This window comes from Pimephales promelas, chromosome 6, assembly GCF_988280905.1.
Source record: "Pimephales promelas chromosome 6, fPimPro1.hap1.1, whole genome shotgun sequence".
Taxonomy (NCBI): Eukaryota; Metazoa; Chordata; class Actinopteri; order Cypriniformes; family Leuciscidae; genus Pimephales; species Pimephales promelas.
The window spans coordinates 7,259,182-7,271,009 of NC_142774.1; positions in this window are offsets into that span (position 1 = coordinate 7,259,182).

The window sequence follows — 11,828 nt, forward strand, 5'->3', positions numbered from 1 at the left end:
AGCTGGTCGTTTACATTCTAATGCAACAGGTTAAAAAAATTGAAATTGAAATATTATTTGCGATCGTCCCATGTTTAAGACGATAATTTAGATCGTATATGTTCTTCCAAATGTCTACACAAAAAAATGTAATCTCGAAAGAAAGTTTAGCAGGAGTTAACTCATATGTGATCATTTCCCCCTATGTTTTTGGAATAAATAAAAATGTTGAAAACGTGTTTGCCCGTAAACTGACAAATGAGACGCGTCGGATCTTAAAAATGCGCATCAATGTAAAATATGAAATCTTAGAAATGACAAGAATAGAGACTTCAGCGTTCCCCTGGAAGAGATCAAAGCGGTTATAAAATTTAGTAAAAGAATTGGACATATCTGTGAGAAATCTGCGTGTGGAAAATACCAACAGTAGCCTAATCTCAGGCAAATGGATAATTTTTCTTGTCATAATTGAACGAACTAAAGTGAATTCGTTTTGCGGAAGGACACTGTGACGTCAAAATTCTTTGTATTTTTATGAAACATTTCTCACACGAACACCAATAACTGTTACTTATAACGTATATTTATTTCAGTGGATTAAAACAATAACATGTTTTTAAGAGAATCTTTTTTAACAAAATGAATGGCTTTTTGGTTATAGTTTTTACTTGGTTATTAGTTATAATTGAACTTAGGTGATTGAGTTTGGCCCGCTAAAATAAATACGAGTTTTAGTTTTAAAGGGAATTGTATTAATGAGAATGCCATATGATCTTGTGTCTGTCTCTGTGCTATTGCATTATTTGGCGCTGAATCATGAAGACAAAGACAGGTATTTTAGAAGTGTCGTAAAGATTTGGATGAGATGTACGAGGAATCGAAAGGGACTGAATTAATACAAAGGGGGGAAGGCGTAAATACACTTATAGACACTGCGTCTCTTCGTGTAACGTAAAATCCGTGTGATATTTTACGCTATATTGTGTTGTTATATTCGTTATAAGCACGAACCATGCCTGAGGCAGTGGAAACGAGACGCATTTACATTTTCAGCCAAACATAAAATAACAATTACATAATTTCTGGCATATATGGATCAGTGTAATTACATGAAGGCTAATTACATATCCTCAAATCGAGTCAAAATTGAATTATGAGCAGGACAGTTAAACCTAAACTTATGCAGATATGGGTTTAAATAAAAGGCAACAAAACATTTGAAACAAAATATAATTTTACCGCTTGTTTAAATGGAAGTCCCTGAAATTACAAAAAATTGACTGTTTTGTGTCCACATGCAATGTCATGCGAACTCTAAAAAATGTTGCGCAATATGCATACGTTGCGCAATATGCATAATTAAGGTAATTAAATGAGGCAATTTATCCAAAGTGATTCCCGCTTTGAATTTGGATTGCTAAAACTGTAATTAATTTCTGTAATGATCTAGACCTATCTGCTTTTAGGTTCTTCACTCATCCTTAAAGCTCAAACTATACTTATTGAAGTACATCAGGCTTGACATACCTTTTCAACGTGATGATCTAATCCAAAAAGTTTTGCTTTTTTTCAGTGTCTCACACCTGTCATAGAAGAACATTTAAAAGATACGAGGCTGTCCCTCACCCACAGATTGTCTATCTATAACCTCATATCCATCCCTCATGCTCCCTGTCTCTCTCTACGGTTGTCTACACCTCTCTGGGTTCATCCTGGGTGTGCCCGTGTTCATGAAAGTCATGGGCAAACTGATCTAGGATCAGATTCCTCCTCACTTTACAATGATAGTGACCCAAGCCTATTTATAAAGAGTTGCTGGCCTCTTCAATTACATATCCCTCTGCCTCTTCTCACAGATCCTCACTGTATCCAGGCTCTGTCGACTGCCCTGTGAAACCAAACAAGAAAATGGCCACAGAGGGGAATTCAGAAGGGTGTGTGTGTGTGTGTGTGTGTGCATGTAAATATATGGCCAAAAATATATTCTGACTCAATTGGCTGAATACTCCTCACTTTTACTTTTAAATATACATGGATTGTAAACAAAAATTAAAAAATGTAAATGCTAACACACTGCTCCCAATCCTGCATTCAATGACCGTGCCTTTAATTGGATTTAATCCTTAATTTAACTTGAATCTACCTACTTTCCTGGCTTCTCTCAGAGCAGACCTTGAGGTGTCAGCAGGTCGTGTGTTTGAAGGCCCATGAAAGTAATCATCTTGAGTTTTTGAATATGCCATTATGTACATTTCCTGAGTAATTTAATGGGCTATTAACCCACAATTCCAAATCCGCCTCCTGTTTTTCTGGACCTGAAATAGATATTAAAAATTATATTTAAAGGAGTAGTTCACTTTAAAAAAAAAACTTTTGCTGATAATTTACTCACCCCCATGTCATCCAAGATGTCCATGTCTTTCTTTCTTCAGTCGAAAAGAAATTAAGGTTTTTGATGAAAACATTCCAGGATTTTTCTCCATATAATGCACTTCAATGGGAACCAAACAGTTCAAGGTCCAAAAGACAGTTTCAGTACAAACTGCAAACTGTTCAAAGGGCTTTAAACGACACCAGACGATGAATAAGGGTCTTATCAAGTGAAACGATCACTCTTTAAAAAATAAAAAATAAAAATAGCAAAGTTTAAGTTTTATAAGCTCAAATGGTCGCCTTGCTCTGTTCTGTGATGCACTTTCGCACTACTCCTGCACTACTCCTTTAATCATTTTAAACTGGTCAATGGTCACTGATAACTTTTTAATGAACAGAGCTTATTTAGGTAGATAAATGTAAACAGTTTAAACATATAAATATAAAATATCTGAATAAATAAATGTAAACAGTTTAAAAATATAAGATATCATAATCATTTTTATGCTCTGATAAGGTAGAAAAAGCAAACGGCAGGAAACAGTGGAACAATTTCGTGTGTTTTTTTTTACAGTAGGAAAGAAAAAGAGGGGAAGAGGAGTACAAAAATAATGTGTTGCAAAAATAATAGTGAAATAGAGACTGTCCTAAATTGAAAGAGCAGGTGTTTACTGACCAGGCTTCGGGTACTGCTGTATCAACACGAGTTTATGGAGAAAGTTAGTGTGTTTGCACTCAGACATCTTTTGGCCTAGCACTAATGCAAACAAAATTTCTAACAGTAAAAAAGTAAAAGACATCAAATTACTCTTCAACGAGGTTCTGATTATAAAAGATTCTGTCATCATGTATTTTTTCCCCATAAACTGTTTGATTACCAACATTCTTCAAAATATCTTCTTTTGTGTTCAGCAAACTCATACAGGTTGTATTTGAAATTTTCGTTTTTGGGTGAACTATCTCCTTTTGTCTTTCATAGTTGAGATATAGGTCAATCGTGAATATTGTGAATTCTTCACTCAGAATTGTGTCTATATACTGAACTGGCCAAATTAAAACTGAACACAGCAGTCCTGTTTAAAGCATACACACACATGCTGTCTGTAACCTCATGCCCAGCTGCTGTCTGACTGCATGACAAAGCTTCCAAGCGAATGAGAGTGAATACCAGAGACTTACACTCCTCACACATTTCCTCTCTCTCCTCCTCTGAACCACTGGCCCATTGGACCTAGTCTCTTGCGCACCTGCTGTGTGAACACATGTTTGTGCATGTGTATCTATCAGAGTTTATGCACAGGTATGTTTGTATCTGCATGTCTGGTGCAGATCAGGGCATGCTTTCCTGGCATCTGAATCATTCGGACTTGATGGTGAGGCTTGCCAACCACACAACGCTTCACCCTGTGAACATGTTTTCAAACCAGACATGATGACACTTCACTAGCTGCAGACACTCTGGTGGAGCCATTGAACTGGGCAGAGGCGCATAGGTGGCGGTAACAAATGAAACATGAATTATGAATGAATTCAGAGACTCTTTGTACGTGCCAGTTTCTGCTTGGAATAGTACATGTGTACATCTAATATATGAATATATGAATTATGAAACAGAAATGACCACCTAGTAGATGTAAAAGATGCTATAATTAGAACTTGATCTAAAATATGCCTTTTTAATCTCCTCTTCTGATACTCAGTGAATGATTGTCTTATTTGCATGTTAACGGGTTAGTTCACCCAAATTAGTCGCCCTCATGTCGTTCCAAACCCATAAGACTTCTATTCATGTTAGGAACACCAATGAAGATTTTTTGATGCAATCTGAGAGATATCTGTCCCTCCATTAACAGCTACGCAACTGAAACTTTGACTCTTCAAATAGTTCATAAAGAGATCGTAAAAATAATCCATATGAATCAAGCGGTTTAGTCCAAATTTTCTGAAGAGACTCGATAGCTTTATATGATGAACAGATTGAATGGGCTTTATGCCCAGCTGCACTACTTCCTGAACTTCAGCCAGCTCCTTGTTTCCTGTCTGTCATTATTGGCCAAATTGATTAATTCAGGTGTGCTTGACCTCAGTAGTCATGGCAACAATAATCAGACACACCTGAATTAATCAATTTGGCCAATAACGGCAGACAGGAAACAAGAAGCTGGCTGAAGTTCAGGAAGTAGTGCCGCTGGGCATAAAGCCAATTGAGGCTTTCATTCACATATAAACATTGATCAGTAAACATAAAAAGAAGCTCAACCAACTTGGCTGTGTAACACGAGAATGAATCTCATTGGTTCTTGAAGCTCAAACGTGCTGCGTAACATGAAAATGAACCTCATTGGTTCTTGAAGCTCAAACGTGCTGCGTAACACGAGAATGAGAATTAGTTTTATGATCTCTTTATGAACTTTTTGAAGCGTCAAAGTGGTATTGGAGTAGCGGTCAATAGAGGGACAGAAATCTCTCTGATTTCATCAAAAAAGATCTTAAATTGTGTTCATGAGGGTGAGTAAATGATGACAGAATTTTACAGAAACATACATTTTTTGGGTGAACCTTTAACATTAGAGCAGAGAAAAATCCAGTTCTGTCATTATTTAGGCCACATTTACACAAAGCCGGGTATTTAGCAAAACTAATATTTTCCCCCTCTATTTTCAAAAATAACATCGTTTACACACACCCGCATAAATACGCAGTCGAGTGCCATCATAACTATGCCAAACCTATTGGCGGCAGTGTAGGGGTTAAAGCCGATCAAGCCAATAAAAATCCTCAGAAACGACAATCGAGAACCTAAAACGCCGTTTCTCCTAGTTCACACGACAACACATAACAGAAATTTTCAGAAATCCTTACTTTGGCCGGAGTTTTTAGACATAATCGTTTTCAGTGATAAAAACGGCGTTTTCGTGTAAATGAGAAATATGCGTTTTCCAAACGTGTAAACGGGGCCTTACTTACCCTCATATTGTTCCAAACCCATATCCTTTAATAGGTATCTATAGAAAACAAAAGTTGAAATCTAAAAAAAATTATGTGTCCCAGTGGTATTTTCGACCGTCCAATTTGACCACGGATTGAGAAAAAGAACAAAATATCATCATACCGTACCATAAAAGTTGCAGTCATCTGAACCAGGATCTCTCTCTCGAGAACTCCAGCTATAACGTAATAAATGAAGCTGCCTACTCTCCCAAATAAAGGTGTTTAGTTTATCGTATCTGCACTTATGATGCTTATAATGAAATAATTCGCGAAACTGCAGAACTTAGTCTGAACGCTGAAAAAAAAAAAAAAAAACCCTTCCCTTCAGAAGTTTTACGTTTTCTTCTTCTTCACCGTTAGGTAATATATAAACGTCTCTGATTGGCCATTTCAGGCACGTGTTCAACAGATACCTGTGTGATTGGTTATAATGTACAACGCTGCAATAAACATCACGTAAATAGAAATCACTTCAATTTATTTAAACTTTATTAACATTTTTGATCGTGGCATTTTTGCTCTAAGCCCCCGTTAATTTCATAACCCGTTTTTAAATCATATAACTGAGTATACGGAATATTAATTAATATTATCTTAATCAAATAGGCCTATTAACTGTGGTTTGATTCCACGCATTTCTTTACGAGACATGAAAAAACATGGTATTTTCTCTTAATATTACATGAGGGAAAAACAGCTTAGGCTACAGGTTGGAACAACATGAAGGTCAGTAAATAATAACAAAACTTTCCTTGTTGTTTGTGCTAATCCTTTATGATTTGACATTTAATCACCCTCGGTATTCAATATTTAGTTACATACTTGTAAATAAGTGTGTATTTGTAGGATTTTATGCTAGTGTATAAGCATTTGTTTTTATTCTTGCACATCTAAATGTGTGTGTGCTTGCCTTCAAGGGAGAGAAAAAATATAGTGTGTAAGCATGTGTTTTTCTTCTTGCTCATGTACATGAGCTCACACGTTTATAGCACACTGTGTGTTTGTGTAAGAGTGTGCATGCTTTCAAGAGAGAGGTGGATGTGTGTGTGATCACACTACCAGATGGCCACAGGGTGAGATGATGATGCTTCCATAAGGTCACTGGTGCCGTTCTGTTAGAGCAGTCATTTAGTTCAGACTGAATCACCCTCCATCAGCCTGCAACCCACTACAGCACACAACAAAAGAGAGAGATAATTATAGTGGCAGACTTTTTGAGTTTGCCTGGTTGCCATTAAAAACAAAACAACCACTGTTTAGGAATAAGGTCAAAGGTCATATATTCTATAACCTGTCTTTTATAAATGGGCCTCTGTGGGCTAGTTATAACTGTACAGAGAGGTCACACTGTATTGCACTAAGAACTCATCCAATAAAACCACTTTATTGTCACAGCATGATACAGTCCAATATTGCTTTAATAAACAAATACACAATTTAAAACAAAAGTCAAGTCATCTTTATTTATATAAAGCTTATACATATTGTTTCACAGCTTTAACAGCAGGAAAATGATGCCTGAATGACTGAAGTCTGTTCAGTGTTGATTCGGTTCCGTCATAAAGATCATCAATTATTAAACGAGTTAGTTTCATAAAGCAGTTCTGCAGAAAAAAAAAAATGATGTCATCGTCCAGCTCAGTTCAGTTCTCATACAACAGTGTCAGTACATTTAGATCAATAATATTGTTGATGAATATGAAGTGAACAAAACATCAAACATACAATATAGGCTATAGATATAATTAAATATATACACAATGGACATAAACAACACTATTATCTATCTCTAGTGCTTCTTAGAAGAAAGTAAGTGATAAAGATCCAAAAGATGAGAGAATTTGCATTTAGTGTGAACTATCCATTTCACCCTGTAAGGAAGTGTGTTATAGGCCTTAAACACACCCCGACTTTTAACCTCGATTACACATTTCCAAATTCTACCAGAATTGGAGTGTAAGTCCTGTTGCTAAAAAAATGTATGGAGAACCGCTGTGTTTTTCATACTCACTCAGTGACCAGCGTTGATTAGTATCTCCTGATCAGGAAGGACAGTCACATGCAGGTCCAGGCTAATCCAGGGTCAGCATGTGTGGCTCCAGAACCACAATACTGATGTTAACCGCAGCCCACAGCACAGCCATGTGGAGGACAGTGGGTAAAATCAGTGAGACCACCTCTGACAAACACAAAGCTGTTTTTTATACCTTTCACACCTGCATAAATGACTAGCAGATTCGTTCAGATTCCCTTGATAAATATAGTACTGGCTTAGTTCTCCTGTCTGTCTGTATTTATTTATTTATTTTTTATCCATAAAAAATGATTTTATCATTCATCCTTGTTCTTATTTTTTTTTAAAGTGAATGGGGCCGAATATTGCTTTATTTAAAAGCATAAATGTGAAGCTTACAATTTTATAAAAGCACTTAGTTTTACATTTTTTTAAATAATTTTGGTGTACCGTTGTCATGTCAATGAAGCTGTAAAACCGGATACCATTTTACAAAAAAAGAAAAAGTCAACGATAGTCTTTTGTTTCCCTATTGTAATGAGAGAAACGGCTTCTGAACAAAAATGTAGGGCGGGGCTTGTCATGTGAGTGACAGGTTGTCCCGCCCTCGCACCAGCGAACACATCATCAGAGAAGAGATGAGATGTTGCAGCAAGGGGGAGCGGATTATTTTAATGAAATATTATAAGGAACATGCATTTAAAAAAAAAAGTATGTATGATTATACACATGACACTGTTTATAATTATTTTGTATATATATACACACACATGCTTGTTTATTTAAGAAAAATATTATTTATATATAAAATATTTATATTTATATATAATATAAATTATATATAAATCTATATACGTGAAAATATTTCTTAAATATATACAAGCATGTGTGTATTTGTATATATAAAATAATTATACACAGTGCACCCACATATATTATGTTAACACAAACTTTTATTTTGGATGCGATTAATCGTGATTAATCGTTTGACAGCCCTAGTGTATGAGTTTCTTTCTTCTGCTGAACACAAAGGAAGATATTTTGAAGAATGATTGGATTGAATGACCATTCACGTCCATAGTAGAAAAAAAAAATACTATGGAAGTCAATGGTGCCAACCGTTCTTCAAAATGTCTTCCTTTGTGTTCAGCAGAAGAAAGAAACTCAAACAGGTTTGCAACGTAAAAGATGACCGAATTCTCCCTTTAAACCAGAATATGTTTTGTCAAGACAACATTATCCGGATGAACTTTTCTGGTTTCACTTCATTGTCTCGTTGTGTGACTGCCGCTCACTGTGTACAATGTCCACAGCTGCTTTGTGTTGTCAGTCTGAGGGATGGGGGAGTGAGGGTGAGTATATGTGGCCAATGCGTAAGAAACGGTGAGAACGAGAGAGGTGTGGATGATGTGCTGAGTCTGAGAGCAGGAGGGGGTGAGTTGAGCTCTCCGCCAAACACAAAGCAGAGCCTTCAGTCTGCAGGCCGGACACAGGCGTAAATGTCCCTTTGTACTCACTTCAGATACACACTCTTCTGCTGGTCACATGCACTGTTGCCTTTCCCCCCACATGCATCCAACACATCAAAACATGAGGAGAGACCGGACAGTGTGTGAACCTGCGGATGTGCTTATTCACGGGACCGGGGCTGGTTGAAATGCTGATGACACAAACAAAGAGATAAGCTGTGATTGGTGTCGTAAAAATGAATCAGTCACAAGTTTATGAGTGAACAATTACAGAAGCAAAAGTAATGACGGTCTAACATCAGTCATGATGCAAGATGTAGATTAATGACTCTCGCAACCTGACTGTAAACTATGTCTGAGTGATAAAAGTTATGCCTGGATCAGATTACACTTTTTTTTTGTTGTCTGTTACGATAGTCACTGTCAGATTACGCAATTTTTTTGTCTGTTACGATAGTCAGTCAGATTACGAGTTTTTTTGACTGTTACGATAGTCACTGTCAGATTATGCAATTTTTTTGTCTGTTACGATAGTCACTGTCAGATTACGAGTTTTTTTGTCTGTTACGATAGTCACTGTCACATTATGCGATTTTTTTTGTCTGTTACGATAGTCAGATTACGAGTTTTTTTGTCTGTTACGATAGTCACTGTCAGATTATGCGATTTTTTTTGTCTGTTACGATAGTCAGATTACGAGTTTTTTTGTCTGTTACGATAGTCACTGTCACATTATGCGATTTTTTTTGTCTGTTACGATAGTCAGATTACGAGTTTTTTTGTCTGTTACGATAGTCACTGTCAGATTATGCAATTTTTTTTGTCTGTTACGATAGTCACTGTCAGATTACGAGTTTTTTTGTCTGTTACGATAGTCACTGTCACATTATGCGATTTTTTTTGTCTGTTACGATAGTCAGATTACGAGTTTTTTTGTCTGTTACGATAGTCACTGTCAGATTACAAGTTTTTTTGTCTGTTACGAGTCACTGTCAGATTATGCGATTTTTTTTGTCTGTTACGATAGTCAGATTACGAGTTTTTTTGTCTGTTTCGATAGTCACTGTCAGATTACGAGTTTTTTTGTCTGTTACGAGTCACTGTCAGATTATGCGATTTTTATTGTCTGTTACGATAGTCAGATTACGAGTTTTTTTGTCTGTTTCGATAGTCACTGTCAGATTATGCGATTCTTTTTGTCTGTTACGATAGTCAGATTACGAGTTTTTTTGTCTGTTACGATAGTCACTGTCAGATTATGCAATTTTTTTTATCTGTTATGATAGTCACTGTCAGATTACGAGTTTTTTGTCTGTTACAATAGTCACCGTGCAAGATTACACAATTTTGACTCCTAAAATCTTGTCGTGTCGTGGACAAGACACATGTCAGACTACACGTTGCTTCCTGACCAGTCATCGCATGCCGTCTTTAACGCCGCACGTGATGTCATCGAGAAGGCAAAACTAGTAGCGAGTCCGGAAATGAAGGTAAACAAACAATGGATGAAACGGTAAGGGTTGTATTGGCTGTGCTGTGTTCAGAAAATTAAAAAAAAAAAAAAAAAAAGAAACCCCAACAATGGACACGTTCCTGGATCGCTCAATGATGACAGTATGGGCTGTCAATCGTCCAAAGAGAACTTGAGGTCAAATATTGTTTTCTTATATATTTTAACTTTTAGTTTTAACGTTAGCACCATCGTCTCTCTTTCGTTTCGCCATTTTTGAAAGTTGTGTACGGAAAAGCTTCAGTGCTCCTATTGGTCAACCTCATGTGACGGAACCGTTGTGGACGACCGTTAAAAAAATTAAACATGCTAGTCTTTTTGTCGTGATGTTGTGAAGCATCGCAGACGCGACGTAAGTTGTCGCCCACTATGACACACTATACGAATCTTGCATCCCGACGCCCGTTGTCGTTTTTGCATCCCCATGACACCCTACGTTAAACGGATCATGCCAAAAACGGGCTAAAGTCGTGTAATCTGAACCAGAGATGCATCGACATGTGGAATGTACATGCAGTACGTGTATTTTTGAATGCTCTTCATCCAAAAGTACTGCACCCATGAGTCACAATCAATAATGAGTCACACACACACACACACACAATTTGTTCCCTATTCTTTTCTGCTTCTAAGAATGTTCAAATGCAAGCTTTTCCCATGAACTTCCATTTGACAAAACATTAGTGGAAATAAATCAGGTGATATTATGCTACATTATCGATTCCTCCAAATTTATGTGAAAATACCAGATAATTTTTAGCCGTGACTTTCTTGCTTTTGTGTGTACCACACATATCTTTTCTGACTCACCATCAGGAATGAATCACAAGTCCAAATGTGAACTAATAATACACTAAAAGACTAATGCATAATATTTGATAATTATTACTATAAAGATTATTTTAATTATGCATAGTTACATTTTAGTGTATTACAATTAATTCTTTATTATATATAACTTACTTTTTATACTAATATTTTAAAGGTTATATATGATATATATTAATTTGTAAATGCTCCCTGTTTCGTGTGCATAAGCACATCTGGGTTTTCGCATTGCGTAATCCTGTCTCATAACCGTCTCATTACTGCGGTTCTGTGTACAGAATCTGACTTATTTGATGCTTCAGAGCAGTTAACAAGAGCTTTATTGATGAGCTCTGTGTTTGAGCCTGTTTCCCCCCATGTGATCTTAGTCAGATCTTGGCTCTACTTTTTAAACACGACACATTGAGCACATTCTCTCGTTCTCTCTATCATTATATGTGCAGAAACCAGCCGGACACTGCGAAATGAAATTACAGGTTTGTCCCGTAGTGCCTAATCAGGTTCACTTTCTAAGCGAAAGGCCCTGTGGTATGCAAAACTGAGACCTACAAAATGTTCATCTTCATGTAAGTAAGTAATGTTCTTCATGTTGTCTCTCAAGTTGTCATGACACTGACAGGTTATGATGTTATGGTTTATGTCAAGGTGTCATAACAAAGACATC